Below are 15,517 nucleotides of genomic sequence, written 5' to 3'. Positions count from 1 at the left end.
GCAAAAGTTTTGCCACTTTTAGTCTCAGCATAGGGAGGGAGAAGCAGTAGGATCCATCAGAGCTAAAGTGTCATGCAGGTCTGTCAGAGCGATAACCTATGCTAAGACTAAAAGAGGCAAAACTTTATTATTTCACATACTAAGAAAATAGCCTAGAGGTTAAGACAGCTGTCTTGGGCCCTGCCGATCTGGGTTGAAGACCAGGTTGAACCAAGCAAAAATGCATTTTCCTGCCACAGCTCTGGGCTAAAATGCAGACCTCCCTTAGCTGAAATGTTTCCTCAAATGTATTATTATTAGTAAGACTGTCAGCACAGATCAGTGGGGTCAGAAACAGCAACAGTTACAGTGGTAGAATGAGGGGCTAAAACGTGGACCTGCAGACATGAAATCTGAAACCACAGCTGTCAATAAATGAAGATTTTTAAGAACATGCGGTTGAGATCTGCAAGGTCCATGTTTTACCCCTTCCCTAATTAGTGCAATACTCACTTCTACCCCTCAGACACCCCCTCCCCCAACAAAAAAATAACAAATATTATTAGCACTCTGACTTAGCTTGCAGACTTGGAAATTACCAGGAAGTCCAGGCACTTTAAGCCATTTTAAACTGTTAGCCACTATAGTGCTTATCACAGCTTAGTAAAAGGGCCCCAAAGTTTGCCAAACATCATAAACAGTTATAACTTACTTTCTATTATTTCCCCTTTTGGGGTACTCTTTTTTTCAATAACATTTGGATGCAACCATGATTAAGGATAACATAGTAGTCTGTGTTCTGTTCTATATTGTGAAACTTAATAGAAATGAATAATAAAATGAGAGAGGAAAAACGATATTTGGCGGTGGCGGTGGTGGTGTTGCTGCTAGTTTGGTTCTTCGACTACGTTTGGCTGTGAAAAGGCTAGCGTGCTGTTGAAATGACGGACAGTGGGGGCAGCTGCAGTCCATCAAAATGGTCTGATAATTAAGCAGGGATGAGACTGAACAGCTGACACAGGACTCGGCATTCCAGAGATCTGACAGATTGGAACTGCCTTCTCAAACTCCACGTTTTCAGGAATTATGTAACTTCTAGGCATCCGTAGAGCATTTCCTCTTGTTGTTGTGGTTGCCAAGGGAACATTAAAATAGCCTTAGCAACCTGTGGGTAACACTGGAGCAGTGTTTCCTCTTGGTGCTGTTGGGGTAGGAGTATACTGTAAAGGAGCTGCATAGAAAGAGCACATTACAGGTGGAAAAAGAAGTAGGGTTTCAATTGTAATTTAAAATGCACTGTTCTTTTTCAACCTAAATAATCTCTCGCATTTTTCATGTTTCCCCACAGCCTATATGAGAAGGTTCATATAGTAATGCACGTTCGGAATAAGGTCTGGGAAATGCACAGAACAGAGCTGATTGGGGAGATTTAAAAGTACTTGGATCCGGTTGTCACTTAAGACTTAAAAATGAGTAGTGGTAGGAATAGTAAATTAGTAATTCAACATAGAGAGTTTCTGAAACAAAAGCTTTTATGTCTTTTCACATATGCGAATTAGGTATTTTATGTGCTGTTGTGCAAAAATTTATCTTTTAAAGAAACAATTTTGCCGTTTCTAAAGCCCATCTGTACTTCCTGCTGCTTGCTATTGTGTGCTCCTTCCCTCTTCTAAACACAAACTACAAAGGGCTAGATTAAATAAGCCCACCGATCGTGTTTGCGATTGTGTACCGACCCAATTTTCCTCTGACCCGATTCACTAACCTTGGTGCCAATCAACCTCTGATCCGATCCGCGCATGCAAATGAAGGAAATGGCATGAAAATGTAGGAAGGAGCGAGTCACTAAACAATTTAAGGAACATCGATTGGGCTGGCCGATCAAAAAAGAAGCGACTGTTGAGGACCAGTGCTCTCGTCTTTTCCTGCTCTCAAATCCCTGCCCTGCAGCAAAAACCCTGCTTTCTGCTGCTTTGCCTCCTTCTTTTCCAACCCAGCTGAAAAATTCCTTAAAGTTTGCAAAAAAAAAAAAAAAAAAATCCTTTTGGCTCTAAAGAAGGCAACCCACATTAATAGTTATCCTGCTATTTGTTTTGCTTATGGAGGAAATGCCTGCATCTCTGCCGCTGTGCCCCAAAAGGAATCAGCGCCCCGACTTTCCTGCTCTTGCCACCCTGATTCTCCTGCTCTCTGCCGCCCTTCCCTGCAGTGTGAGCCTGTGGTTTTAACCCACAGGTTTAAAGCGGGGCTTCACTGTGGGGAAGGGCGGCAGAAAGCAGAAGAGTCGGGGCGGCACGGACTTCATTTTGGTCTCCTCTGGTACAGTACAGAAAAGCTGGGTCAGCCGGGAGAGCCGAGAGAGCTGGCATGGCTGCCGGCATGGGCATGAAGGGAACCGGGATCGCTGGTGAGTAAAATAAAGCACAAACATTGCTAAAAATTAAAAAAAAGAAAAGTTTTTTCTACGGAGAGCAAGCGCATGTGCAGACCATCTACAGGCAAAGAAGATGGTTTGCCCCTGCTTCGGGATCGTTCTTCAGTGATCCGTGTGGTAGGTTTGGGGGCATGCCTCTGATTGTAATTACTTGCATGAGGACACTTCATGAATCAGCCCCCCAGCCACGGATCGGATCGGATCCGTGGGCTTAGTGAATCTAGCCCAAAGTGGGGAAGGGAGGAATAGGTGAGAATGGAGAGACTGGGTGAAGCCCATGAGAAGGAGGGAACATCGAGCCTAGGATAAGGAGGAAGAGCCAGGGGTGTGGTTAGGGGGTATATATGGCAGGGAGGAAGCCTGGAAATGATTGGGAAAGGAGTTTGGCAGGGTTGATTGTCAGGTGAGAGGCCAAGAAGGATGGGGAAATGGAGTCTAGCAAAAGCAGTTTTGGCATAGTGATCTTATTGAATGGGTTGTATTCAGAGTTAGTATGTGCTATGGCAATGTTTAAGGAAAAAAGCTGCAATTATATATTGCATATTATTTTGATGAAAAGTACAAAATTTACTAGTTATGAAAAACAATTAATTGCACGGAGCCTATAAAATAGGATTTTTACTTAAATAACTGGGAGCATTAATATAAGTAATATGGTGTCTGTTTTTTTGTTGTTGGGTTGGTTTGTTTTTTTTTCAAACTGCAATTACATCAAAATTTTCACTTTTTATAATTATAGCAACTGGTGAGTATAAATTTGATGTTGTTTTTTTTTATTGCATGTTGAAACTGCCTATGTGCTCAAGTTCAAAAGCCTAAAGCAGTGTCCTGCAAACTTTCTCAAGCCGCGGCACACTAAAGGTAATGGCTGTGGCTCGAAGCACCTGGAAGTGCGTGGATATCGCCGTGATGACATCACACGCATGCGTGACATCATCATGTCGATGTCCGTGTGTGTTTGAAGGCCCTCCAAACGGGCCCTGAGATGCTAGTGGGGAGTGCCAGAAGGCAAGAGGGCCAAGAGAAGGATAAGTACTGGTGCCCACTGATTGCCTACAGGATGTGCCTCTCAACATGAGAGCCACATCCTGTAGGCAGTCAGCTGGCATTGGCGCCTCTCCTCCTCCCCAGTGTACCGCAGCACACCTGAAATCTCAGGAGGCACACAGTTTTAGATACAGTGGCCTAAAGTGTTCATGCTTGGTTATAAAACTCTAATGGGTCAAGATACTTATCTTTAAAGTGCCAGAACCAGCAGAGACTAACTTCATTTTTTTCAAATATGATAAAGACTCTTAAAATATATACATAGTCATATCTAGTAAACTGGAGCTAAGGCAGATGCTGGAATGGTGGTGTCCTGAGAATAAATCATTGATGGTGCTCCTCTGGCTGATCCTTGCCTCTGGGCAGGGCTGGACTAAGGCATAGGCAAACTGAAAAGTACCGGGGGGAGGGGGGGGGCTATTACGATGACTTAATCTAGCCCTTTTAAAAAATCAATTTCTGCTTGTGAGAACTACAGTATATACCCTGGTAACTGTGGATTAAATGATAGCCATTTAAGAGCAAGAGCTACCTTCCAGTGCAAAGGGTTCAGTAGGCTTCACATGTGGGTTCCTTCCCTTCACCAGTGAAGTTTGCAGAAAGCATTAACTACATTTTTGAACTCCACCTCCTTGTGTCACTGGGCAGTGCTTCAGCTCCTCAATTTTTCCTTTGCAAGTGGTAGGGGAAGGTGTCTTTTCATCTGCTCTACATCTGATTTATTATTTTCAGGTTTTTATCCTACTTTTGAGGCTTCCTAGTGTTTCTGAGGTTTTCAGGATTCCTGGGACAGCTCTGCCTGGGAGAAGATACAGTCTCTGGACCAGAGGGCTATAGCCGGGAGAGCAACCCTTTTACAAGGAACCTATCTAGCTGTCTTGCACTAACTTTTAGGCAGCTCGGGGAATGTTCTCTTGGGAGCTAAGCTTGCCCCTGATTTGTCAGGTGCTTGAGTACAAGCTGAGTGTCCCTGTGTTGGTCCAGAGGACTGTAGTGGGTGCCAGCTGCATCCTCTCCCCCCAAAGATACATTAGGAACTAGTGGGGTCGAGGGTTTCAGGCTGTAAGAGCCTTTCTAAAAGGAAGCCTGAAGAGACAAGTGGCTGAAGAATTCTAGAAGCTTGTCTGAGGCAGAAATCTTCTCCATTGTCTACGTAGCTGCTGTGTGAGCTGATGCAGGCAAAGCACCAAGCAGTTCTGTGAGTACAGCCTATTACTATCTATGGGAGACTTAAGGGTGGTTCAGGAACTGGACTTCTGAAAGTCTCTGGGGCTTCCTATAGGGTCCCCCTCCTCCAAAAAACTATTTTCTTCATTTTTGGAAGTTTTATATAGCTCTCCCGGGCCATTTTCTGGCTGCTGCAACGGCCATCTTAGATTTCCTGATTGTATTTTAAAAGCCTCTACCTGCCTCAAAACACCTTGTTTTTGATAATAAATTATATTTATGGGCTCCCCAGGCCTTTCTACTCCTGTATCATGCCTGTTTTGGCTGGCTGGCTGGCTGAGGAGCTGTGGGGCATGTGAGGGAAGCGGGAGCACTGGGCTTAGCCCCCCTCTGGTACCTCTAAGGTCTTAGAGTCACAAGAAACTTGTTTTGGGGGGCATAAATCCCCCCTAGAGCCCTCATATGGTGACTCAATGTCAGCGGCAAATGCGGAGATGCCTCAGAACCTATGGGGGTACAAGAAGTTCCCCTGCAGAGATCCAGGTGAGGGATTTAACTCTGATTGTATAAGTTTGCTGTTTGAAGCTTATGTGAACTTTTATTATTAGAGAATCTTTGTGGGAATTAAATTTTGCAACTCCCACAGCTCAAATTTCACTTATGAGCAGATCTAAGACCAAGTCCATATTTTTTCTTCGCATCCAAAGATAACCATGATGCTGACGGAGCACTGGGAAGCACCAGAGGGCCCTCTGAGGATAGCCAATGCTATGACAAAATTGTACCTGATAATTCCTGATTTCCAGCAGCATTTTACCCCACCTAGGTGGAGTTGTTAGTAGCGCATGTAACTAAGGGCTCCTTTTACGAAGCCACGTTAGCAGTTTAACGCACATAGTAGCGCGTGCTAATTTGCCGGCTGCACTAGCCGCTACCGCCTCCTCTTGAGCAGGCGGTAGTTTTTCGGCTAGTATGGGGTTAGCGTGCACTAAAAAGGTGCGTGTGATAAAGCTACTAACACAGCTTCGTAAAAGGAGCCCTAAGTGTACTTTGCTCCCTAGTAAGGGAGGAATGATCTTAAAGGATTCACAGTATTACAGGGTGGACTTGATCCTCAAAAGACAGTTGAGGCTTTAGCTCTAAGTCTGAAAGTGGTGGCGGGCGGCAGCTGAGGCTTCCTTCGTGGTGCACCCCTGCCATAAAATGCTGTGCCAGACTCCATCCGTGGAACAGAACGCATACCCTAAGGCAGGGGTAGGGATCTCCGGTCCTCGAAAGCCATATTCCAGTCGGGTTTTCAGGATTTCCCCAATGAATATGCAGTGAAAGCAGTGCATGCAAATAGATCTCATGCATATTCATTGGGGAAATCCTGAAAACCCGACTGGAATATGGCTCTCGAGGACCAGAGTTCCCTACCCTTGCCCTAAGGTATTACTGTCGGGGGTGGATTATTTAGCAGATACCCTATATGAAGTTTTTAACATGAGCAAAGTATCTGCTTATTCCGTCTCTGCCCAAAGAATGCTCTGGATCAGACAGTGGGCTACTTTGATTCAGATTCTTGATAAATAAATGTTGGTGGTTGAAAAACAGGTTTCTAATTTACACTCTACTTCTGCTGTTAAAGATTCCTATAATGTACATTTAAACCTTGAAATGATGGAGAATGCTGCAAGATCTATAAATCTGTGTTTGATTAATTTTCCTATTACCTAATTGCTATTCTCTGAGATTCTTTTTCAGATATATCTTAGGGAGGTCTTAGGGTTACAAAATGCTGATACAATTTCTTTCTTGCTCTTATTATATTCCAACCCCCTCCCCCCCCCCCAAAAAAAAAAAAAAAACCTCCCAGTTGAACAGGGTGTGGATAAATTGGTATCTATTGAATTTGATCATACTGGATTTCTTGAAGATTCTCAGGATTTGATACAGACTAGGTCCACTCTCTTCTTAACGTGTTTAAATGAGAGTGACAGAAACTCCAGAAGCAGATATTGGACCTGCTTCTGAGTCCACCTCTGATGGTGTGTCATTATCTGCACATCCAGGGGTTGATGGTGGGAGCCATAGAGGTGGTCCCTTGGGCCAGGAAACACATGAGTCCCCTTCAAGACTCTCTCCTATCTCCTGGTCTCTTCAGATAGATTCGCTTCAGCAACTGCTTCCATGGACACTGGATGTGAGGAACAGCTTAAGGTGGTGGCTGCAGACAGCTTCTCTCTGTATATCCTCCTGGGAGACATTGACAACCAATGCCAGCCTTTATAGTTAGGGGGAGTGGTCATTGAAACAAACGCCTAGTTCAGGGTTGTAGGGTGATTACTGGGGTAACGAGGGCTGCCCATATAACTCCCACATTGAAAAGCTTGCACTGGCTGCTGACTGAGCAAAGAATTCAGTTTAAAGTGCTGTCCCTGGTACATCAAATAGTATATCAAACCGTGCCATTCTGGTTTCAATCTCTATGGGAGATTTATAAACTTCCAAGGGCACCACGATCTGAGGGGGAAATGAAATTGATAGCATTGAGAGCTGATAATGTAAGATATATGGCAACTCAATTCCAAATGATTTCCATTGCCAGAATATCATATTGGAACAAGCTTACTGGGCAATTAAGATTTTGTGCAGATCATTATAGCTTCAAGAAGACAAACTGTTTGTAGATGCATATTTCTGATCTGTCTTTCCTAAAGTTGTCAGCCATTTTTGTATTCTTTTAAATATGTTATTGAAGGATTTGTAAATTTGATTTTCATATGTGTTGATGTTTTGAAGAATGTTTTTTTTACTGTTTTTTGTTTTTCTTGCTTTGGGTATGTTTAATTGGAACCGTTGTGACTCCAGGCAGTATATTAAGTTTTTAAATAAATAAATAGTTCCCCAACTCAGCAAAAGTAGACCATAAATCATCTGGAACTCAGAGGCAATCGGCTGGCATTGCAGTCCCGAAGTCCCTGAGAGGCAAGGCAGTCAGGGCATTCTCAGACAGTGTTCCCTCTAAGCGGGCGGGTGTTGTGAGCAAACTTTTTTCACTGTGAGCTAAAAATATCGGGCGCCAGCAAGTTATGAGCCAAATAAATATGTTGCTTTCTACCACAGAACTTCCTTACGTTTGTATGGAATCTATCCCCTTTCAACTTTAGAGAGTGCCCTCTCGTTCTCCCTGCCTTAGCTACTAAGTCTATTCCCTTCAGTACCTTGAATGTTTCTATCATGTCCCCTCTCAATCTCCTCTGCTCAAGGGAGAAGAGGCCCAGTTTCTCTAATCTTTCGCTGTACGGCAACTCCTCCAGCCCCTTAACCATTTTAGTTGCTCTTCTCTGGATCCTTTCGAGTAGTACCGTGTCCTTCTTAAAGTACCAGTGCTGGACGCAGTACTCCAGGTGAGGGCGTACCATGGCCCGGTACAGCAGCATGATAACCTTCTCTGTCTCTTCAGTCCAGCATCTGCCCCTTCCATTCACTGTCTGTCTTTCCCTGCCATCTCTCCTCCTGCCCCCCCCCCCCCCCCCCAATTTGGTCTAGCATCCATCATCTTCCTTCTGTTCCCCTCATGGTCTGGCATCTCTATCCTTCCCTCCCCCCTGTGGTTTTTAGCATATCTCTCTTCTCATTTCCTCCACTCAGATCTGATCATTCTCTGCTCTCTCTTCCCTTTTCTTCTCTGGTCTTCCTTCTCTATTTTCTGCCTCCATCTAAATTAAATTCTTTCTTACTATTTAGTCCCGTTTCCCTCTTTTCACTGTGTCTACACACAGCTTGTCACCCCTTTCCCTCACCCCTCCATTATCTTACTATTTTCTTCCCCCTTTATTTATCTCCTCCTTCCATCCAGTATGTGTTCTTTCCCCACTTCCATTCAGCATCTGCTCTCCCTTCTCAACTGACATCCATCTGCCTTCTGCTCTCTCTCCCTTCTTCTCACTTCCATCATCTGTCCCCTTCTCTCTCTCTCTCACCTCCTCCATTCCATCATCTGCCCCTTCTCTCTCTCTCTCTCTCTCCCCCCCCCAACTTCCATCATCTGCCCCCCTTCCCCTCACCTTTGTGGGTCACTTTCTTTCCCCTGAGGGTGGCTCATGTCACAGGGGAAGCTTTGGCCGAGCAGAACCGCTTGATTGACAGTGGAACTTACTTGATTGATGTCGATGCTGGGGCCCGTTGCCGTTTGAAGGAAAAAAAAAAAGGTGGAAAAAAAGGAACCTGTAAAGGCGAGAGGAAGGGAAACCTCCAGGACAGCTGCTTTTTGCCCTCCTTCAGCGGCCCAAGAGTTCAGACCAGCAGCGGCAGCTCTGTATGCTTTTAACTTCGGCACAGAGCTGCCCCTAATCAATAGTTTAGCGCGGTTTCATGAGGCAGCCTCGGGGCCTTTGATAGCCGGCCCGCTTCGATGATGCGATGTGGGCCGGCCTAGCAAAGGCCCCGAGGCTGCCTTATGAAACCGCGCTAAACTATTGATTAAGGGCAGCTCTGTGCCGAAGTTAAAAGCATACACAGCTGCCGCTGCTGGTCTGGAGGTGCGGAGACAAGGCAGGAGGCAAACGCGGTGGAAGGCAGGAGTCCCGGCACAGCGACTGCAACAGGAAGTTGCAAGTCAGCTGACGCCGGCCTTTCGTTGCGGCGGGGACCGAATCCTTCGCGGACCGGCAAGATTTTGTTTGCGGACCGGCTGTTGAAGAACTGTGCTCTACACTGTGTGCGCTGTGACGAGAAACTTGTGCGCTGCGAGGTAATATTTTGTGCGCCAGCGCACCCCAGCGCAGCTTAGCGGGAACACTGATTTCTCAGACAATGCAACAGTGATGGCCTATATCAACTGACAAGGAGGCACTAGGAGGGCCCCATTATGTCTAGAGGCTCTGCTCCTCTTTTGGTGGGCAGAAACTCATCTGTAGGCTTAGCCATATACATTGCAGGAGTGAAGAATGTTCAGGACAACTATCTTAGTCAGCAGATACTCGACCTAGGGGAGTGTTCACTCTCCCCACAAGTGTTCAACACCAATGTTCAGCGATGGATCTCATAGCCTCAGCAGCAAACACAATATATGAGCTCAGAAGTGCAGGGTTGGATGCAATGGTCCAGCTGTGGTTGGAGAAGGGGCTCTTTTACATATTTCTCCCATGGTCCATGCTAGGTTGAGTCATTTGCAGGACTGTGAGTCATCCAAGGCTGGTTGTCCTAGTGGCACCCAATTGGCCCTGCAGACTGTGGTATATGGTTCTAGTTTACCTACAGAGAGACAAAGGCCTCAGATTGAAGGTTCAGGTGGATCTCCCAACACAGGGTCCAGTACCCATAGATACTTCGGAACACTTTGGGCTTACGGCATGCTTCTTGTGCAGGTGGCCCTAGTAATGCAAATTAATTAATTATGATATGTGTATAACTGACTCTATTCTAAACTGGGCATTTAATTGCACACCTAAGTTTATGCTCCACATATAGAATTTGGCAGTGAATTGCTCCTCATTGCAGGCCTTGCCTGAGTTCCCTGATGCTCTTCTCACCTCATGGCTTAAGCCTCAGTTGCTCCTTTTTGGCCCCAGCAGCTTCGTCTCCCTTCTCATTCTCTTTGGCTTTGGGTCCAGGCGTACTTCTATGTCTTCTCTTTTCAGTCCTCACTTCTCTATCTGCCATCATGTGGCAAAATTCTGAAATATAGTCACTCAGTTGAGCTGGCACTTGTTTTTTCCAGCTCGATAAAAATATTCTTTATCTAAAAATATTTATTTCACAACGTGTACATCTTGTGGATAATTTTATAAGCAACTTGAGCATGTGGAACAGTGTTTTAAATACTCAAGTAGGTGTTTATAAAATTGTCCTATTGTATGCATGCATAACAGTAGGTGCCTGGAAAATATAGCATCAACTTTTATGTGATATATGTGTGTGTAGGTGTTCCTGGAGAGGGGAGAGGAAAATGGGCTGAGTGGGAGCAAGATTGACACTTATTCATGCATTTTTATAAAATATACACATGTGGACATGCAAAGTTACTCTTGCCTTCAAACAGGTGTAACTTTGTGCAGGAGGATTTGAGAAGGCTATTTTATAAAGGCACAGTCTTAGGTCCCTTGTTATAAAGTTACTACCATGTGACTAGAGCACCCTTAAAATCTATGGTCATAAAAATGTATGCAGTTCTTCAATGTTAGATCTCAGGCCTTTAGAACAATAATACATGCAAGGCTGGCCCAAACATTAGGTAAGACTAGGGGCTCCTTATACGAAGGCGCGTTAGCGGGTTTAACGCGCACGACTTTTCATCACGCGCTAGCTGGAAAACTACCGCCTTCTCAAGAGGAGGCGGTAGCGGCTAGCGCGGCCGGCGGTTTAGCGTGCACTATTACCCACGTTAAACCGCTAACGCGCCTTCGTAAAAGGAGCCCTAGGAACGAAGAAAGGATTTCCTCTCTTAGCATCAAGAGACAATTCAATTAGGTGCTACATTTCTTCTTGCTTATCCCTGTAAGTGCCTGGTCAAGTACTTGGGTGTCAAATATGCATTTTATTCTCCAGAACAATTGAAGCAGTTTCTAGATATTAAGAAAATCAAGGAATGAATGGAAAAGGGATTTATTGACTTAGTCGTTGATTCACACTAAGCTTTACTGCAAATGATATGTAATTAATTTTTCCCTTAATATGTTTGACTACCCTTATTGAAATTGTAGTCTAAGAAAAGGGGATTAAGATTTGGTTATATTGTAAGAAATTTTCTTTTTTGTTCTTTTGAAATAATTTCCTTCTCTTTCATGTTTCATGTAGCAAGATGTTCTTGTGAATTTTATTTGAAAATTTATAAATAAATAATAATTTAAAAAAAAATTATATTAGATCTTTCTAATTTTTAATATTGTAAACCACCCAGATACATGTAATGGTCGGTATATCAAGCCATGAATAAACATGAAACTTGAACTTGATTTTTAGAGATCACTTTCACATTAGTGAGTGTTTGGTACACATATACACACAAAATTTTTTTAAAGTTTAAAAGCGTGATGTTTTCTGGAAAAGGGAGCAGATTAGAGGCCTGAAAGTTAACAGGAGGGGGGTCTGAGGCTACAAGTTCGCCAAGGGTGCTTAGTACTCTTGTACCAGCCCTGGATACACAATGCCTTATTTCCTTTAACAATGCAAAAAAAAAACCCAAAAATTGGAAGAACACAAAGTTCAGATCACAACTAAAAGTTCTTTATAATAATATGTGAATAATCAGAGGGGCATACCATAGCCATCCATCTGTGTATAACTCACAATCCCATGAAATATTTTTGTATAAAAGTGTACCTCAATTATTTCCTTTAGCATCAATTTAATTTGAAAGCGTTCTCTGTTTTCCCAATATTGTAGACTGTGATGAAGAAAAATGCCAGAATAACAGAATTATGGAACAACCTATGACTTTACATAGTATGCATAAACCATTTTCTAGATTCCAGATTCTATGTAAATGTCGTACAAGCTGATGCCTATTACTGTTTGAGTGCTGCCATATGCAAGCTTCCAATCAGGGCTCTGAGGTTAGCCAACTTACGAGCTGCTTGCAGAAGATATCAATCATTTTCTTCTCTCTGCCCCCCTTGTCTCTCCGGGCAGCACCTTCTCTCCTCAGTTTTAACTTTAGAAGATAGCCTTTCCTCTGATCTGAACTAGATTTTTTTATTTGGGGGTTTTAATCCAGTCTTATCAAGGCTTCCCTGTGCTAAGAGGTTCCCACTAGTCCTGGGACAACTGTGCCTGGGAGAAGGGTCAGACGTTGGAGTCTGTAAGTGGGAAAACCACACTTTTAAAAAGAGCACATGCTGCCTGGCCTGCTTTAACACTTGGAGCTTGGGGTTAGATCCCCTGAGAGCGGTGCTTGCCCCTGTGGAGTCAAGTGCTTGAGCGCAGGCTGATTTGACCCCGTGACTGGCCAGGAGACTTGACTGAGGTGAAGTGCATTTCCCCACTTCCTTAAGAATCATGTGAGAGCGTGAGGAGGTCGAGGGTTTCAGGTTTTTGGAACCTGGATAAAAGGCAGCCTGAAGAGACAAGTTACTGGAGCCATTCTTGCTTGTATGAGGTAGAAATTCCTTCTCCATTTCCAGCTGCACTGAGAAGCTGATGCAGGCACAGCATATGGGAGGTCTATGAGTACAACTCATTACTGTCTCTGGGATAATCGGGGTGGCTCTGATCTAAGCAAAGTTAAGGGTTTCAGAGTTTACCCAAGAGTCCTCCAACTCAAAAATCCAATTTTTGAATAATTTTTAACTTTTAGTTTTTCTCCCACAGGTTGCGTTTTGGTGCCAAAATGCTGCTGCTGCAGTAGCCATCTTGGATTTCCCAATTTTTATTTTAAAAGCCTCCTCCTGCATCAAATTGCCTTGTTTTTGGTGAATATCTATTGTTATGGACCCCTCAGGTGGTTTAGAGCCCATATGCCAGCGTTGTGTTGGATGGTCAGCTGAGGAATATCCTTGTTCCATGTGCCATGGGGCACACAAGGGGGGGCAGGATCTATGGGCTTAGACCTTCTGGTCACTCTATGGAACAGAAAGGGCAGAAAGCTCATGATTTGGGTCGCAAAGCCCAGTTAGATTCTCTAAACCGTGACTCAGCATCACCAATGAAGTGTCTTTGCACAGATGCCCCTGACCCTGAGAGGAGACATGTGGTAGACTGACAGAGCGCCCTGGAAATTCCAGGTCAGGTCTTTGACCCTTGTGTCTTTGATGTATGCAGCTTATCAAAAGCACAAAAAGTTGTTGGCTCAAGGGAGGCCTAAGTCGCAGAGCACCCCATAGAAACCAAGCTACATCCAGATGAGCTGACAAAGAGCCCCTTCCCTGTCCAACCTTAAATCTTAATCTGGTTCTCCTCCTTTGACTCGTCCACCGTTTGAGCTTCTGGAGCAGGCATCTTTGATGGATCTCATGATCAAGACTGTCTTCCTAGTGGCTGTTACCTCAGCCCATAGAGTTTTGGAGCTTTGGGCCCTCTCCTTCAGTGATCCTTTTCTCTGTATTACAGATTCCACAGTGATGCGGCGTACTGTTCTTTCTTTTCTTCCAAAAGTGATTTCTACTTTCCATGTGAATCAGGGAGTCCAGCTTCCTGCTTTTGCTTCCTCTGGTTCAAGGGAGCAGGACTGGGTGTTGCGGTCCCTGAATGTGCACAGGCTTTTGTTGCAGTATCTGGAAGTCAGCAATGAGTTTTGTCTCTCTGACCATCTGTTTGTTTTGGCAGGTCTTGCCTGCAAATGTAGGCCAACTTCTAAGGCCATCATTTCTAGGTGGATTCGGATGGCCATTTCTGCAGCTTATGTGGCGGCTGGCAAGAAGCCCCCCTTTGCGGTGCGGACTCATTCAACCAGAGATGTTTCATCCTCTTGGGCAGAGTCAGCTGTTTGTCTGGGCAAGATTTGCCGCTACCTGGTCCTCCTTGCATACATTCACCAAGTTTTACAGGATCGATGTGGCGACCAAGCAGGATGCTGTTTTTAGTGCCTCTGTTTTGGCAGCCAACTCATCAGTCCTACTCTGAATTTTCGGGTCTGCTCTGTTACATCCCACCGGTCCCAGAATAAAGTGGATTTCACAAGAATGAAAAATTAGGTTCTTACCTTTACTAATCTTCTTTCTTGTAAATCCAGATTTTATTCTGGGAACCCACCCTATACTATGCTGATTCACTGATCATCTGCCTTTATAAGTACTGGTAAGCTGGATTTCTGTTTTCTGACCAGCCTTTATAAACGTGCCATCAGAATGGGTTTAGCACTTAGTTTCGGAGGGTCCCAGGTTCAGGGGCCCCCTTCTGACAGTGCAGGCTGTGTTTCTTTATAGCACTGTTTTGTCGTTTTATAACCTGTTCTCTCGTTTTTCATTGTTGCTCTTTTTCATTTGTTGTTATGAGCAGAATTGATTTATTTGCCGGTGAGTTTCCCCATTCCCCTCTCTCTTATTATTATCCTCTTCAGATGTTCCTGGCTGCTTTAAGACTGACTGAGGATCAGGCACAGTGATGAGGTATGATGGGGAGGAGTTTAGCTCACTGAAGTTTGAGGCTTCCTACAAAGTCCTGGTGGGTGGAGGGAAATAACCAACTAGTCCCGGAATAAAGTGTGGATTTACATGAAAGAAGATTAGCAAAGGTAAGAACCTATTCTTTTGTTCATTTTTTTTTTGTTTTTGTTATAAATAATTCTATCATAGTCCAGCAATATATGGAAACTGAAATAGAATTTCATCTACTATGAAATAATTTACAAAGCGGCGCTAGTGAATACTGCGCAGCAAAATCCCCAAACACATTTACCACATCGGCCTATGCTAAAATGCTTTGTAAAAGGGGACTTTAATATTATAACTCTAAAAGGAATGGTCTAATACAGTATTTCTCAACACGCAAGCCGCTTGTTGGGGGTATGCGGCACTGCACAGGTCTCCCGCCCCCTTCCTCCTTAATGGCTGCCACCACCGAGGATCCCATGCCCTCCTTATTGCCTGGCCCCCTCCGCTGAAGTCGCCGCTGCCACAAGGAATCCCGTGCCCTCCTTCCTGCCCACCCCCTTCCACCGAAGCCAACCCAGAATGCTTCCCTCCGATGTTAGAGCTGATGTCGGAGGAAAGCCTTCCGGGTCAGCGGGGGATCCAGTTACCTCCTTCCATGTGGGCTGTTCATTTCTGCCTTCAGCGGCACTTGTTGCAGGGATGTATCAGTGGCTTTTTCATGCTGCATGTGGCTGACCCAGAAACCTTCTCTCTGATATCAGAGCTGATGTCAGAGGGAAGGCTTGTGAGACGCTGCCCGCACGTCCCTGCATCAAGTACCACAAATGGGGCAGCCCAGCTGGATGGCCCTGAAAGAAGCGAGTGCCACCCTGGA

General features: G+C 44.6%; 1 protein-coding gene across 7 annotated transcripts in view; it reads left to right on the top strand.

Moving 5' to 3' along the window:
* The window catches only part of LRRC27 (leucine rich repeat containing 27), a 125,397-nt gene that overhangs the window by 1,455 nt on the left and 108,425 nt on the right, over nt 1-15,517 (top strand). For 3 of the 7 annotated variants that reach the window (XM_033942756.1, XM_033942755.1, XM_033942750.1), the window contains exon 1: nt 1,150-1,246. The exons of 3 other annotated variants lie outside the window; for them this stretch is intronic. The gene's annotated coding sequence lies outside the window, so the exon portion shown is untranslated. Of the gene's footprint in view, nt 1-1,149; nt 1,247-15,517 lie in introns of those variants that run through there. One more of the 7 variants, XM_033942752.1, reaches the window with a different exon arrangement.

Source organism: Geotrypetes seraphini, chromosome 4, assembly GCF_902459505.1.
Source record: "Geotrypetes seraphini chromosome 4, aGeoSer1.1, whole genome shotgun sequence".
NCBI classification, from domain to species: domain Eukaryota; kingdom Metazoa; phylum Chordata; class Amphibia; order Gymnophiona; family Dermophiidae; genus Geotrypetes; species Geotrypetes seraphini.
The sequence above is the reverse complement of the archived record's forward strand: the minus strand, read 5'-3'. Positions and strand labels throughout refer to the sequence as shown.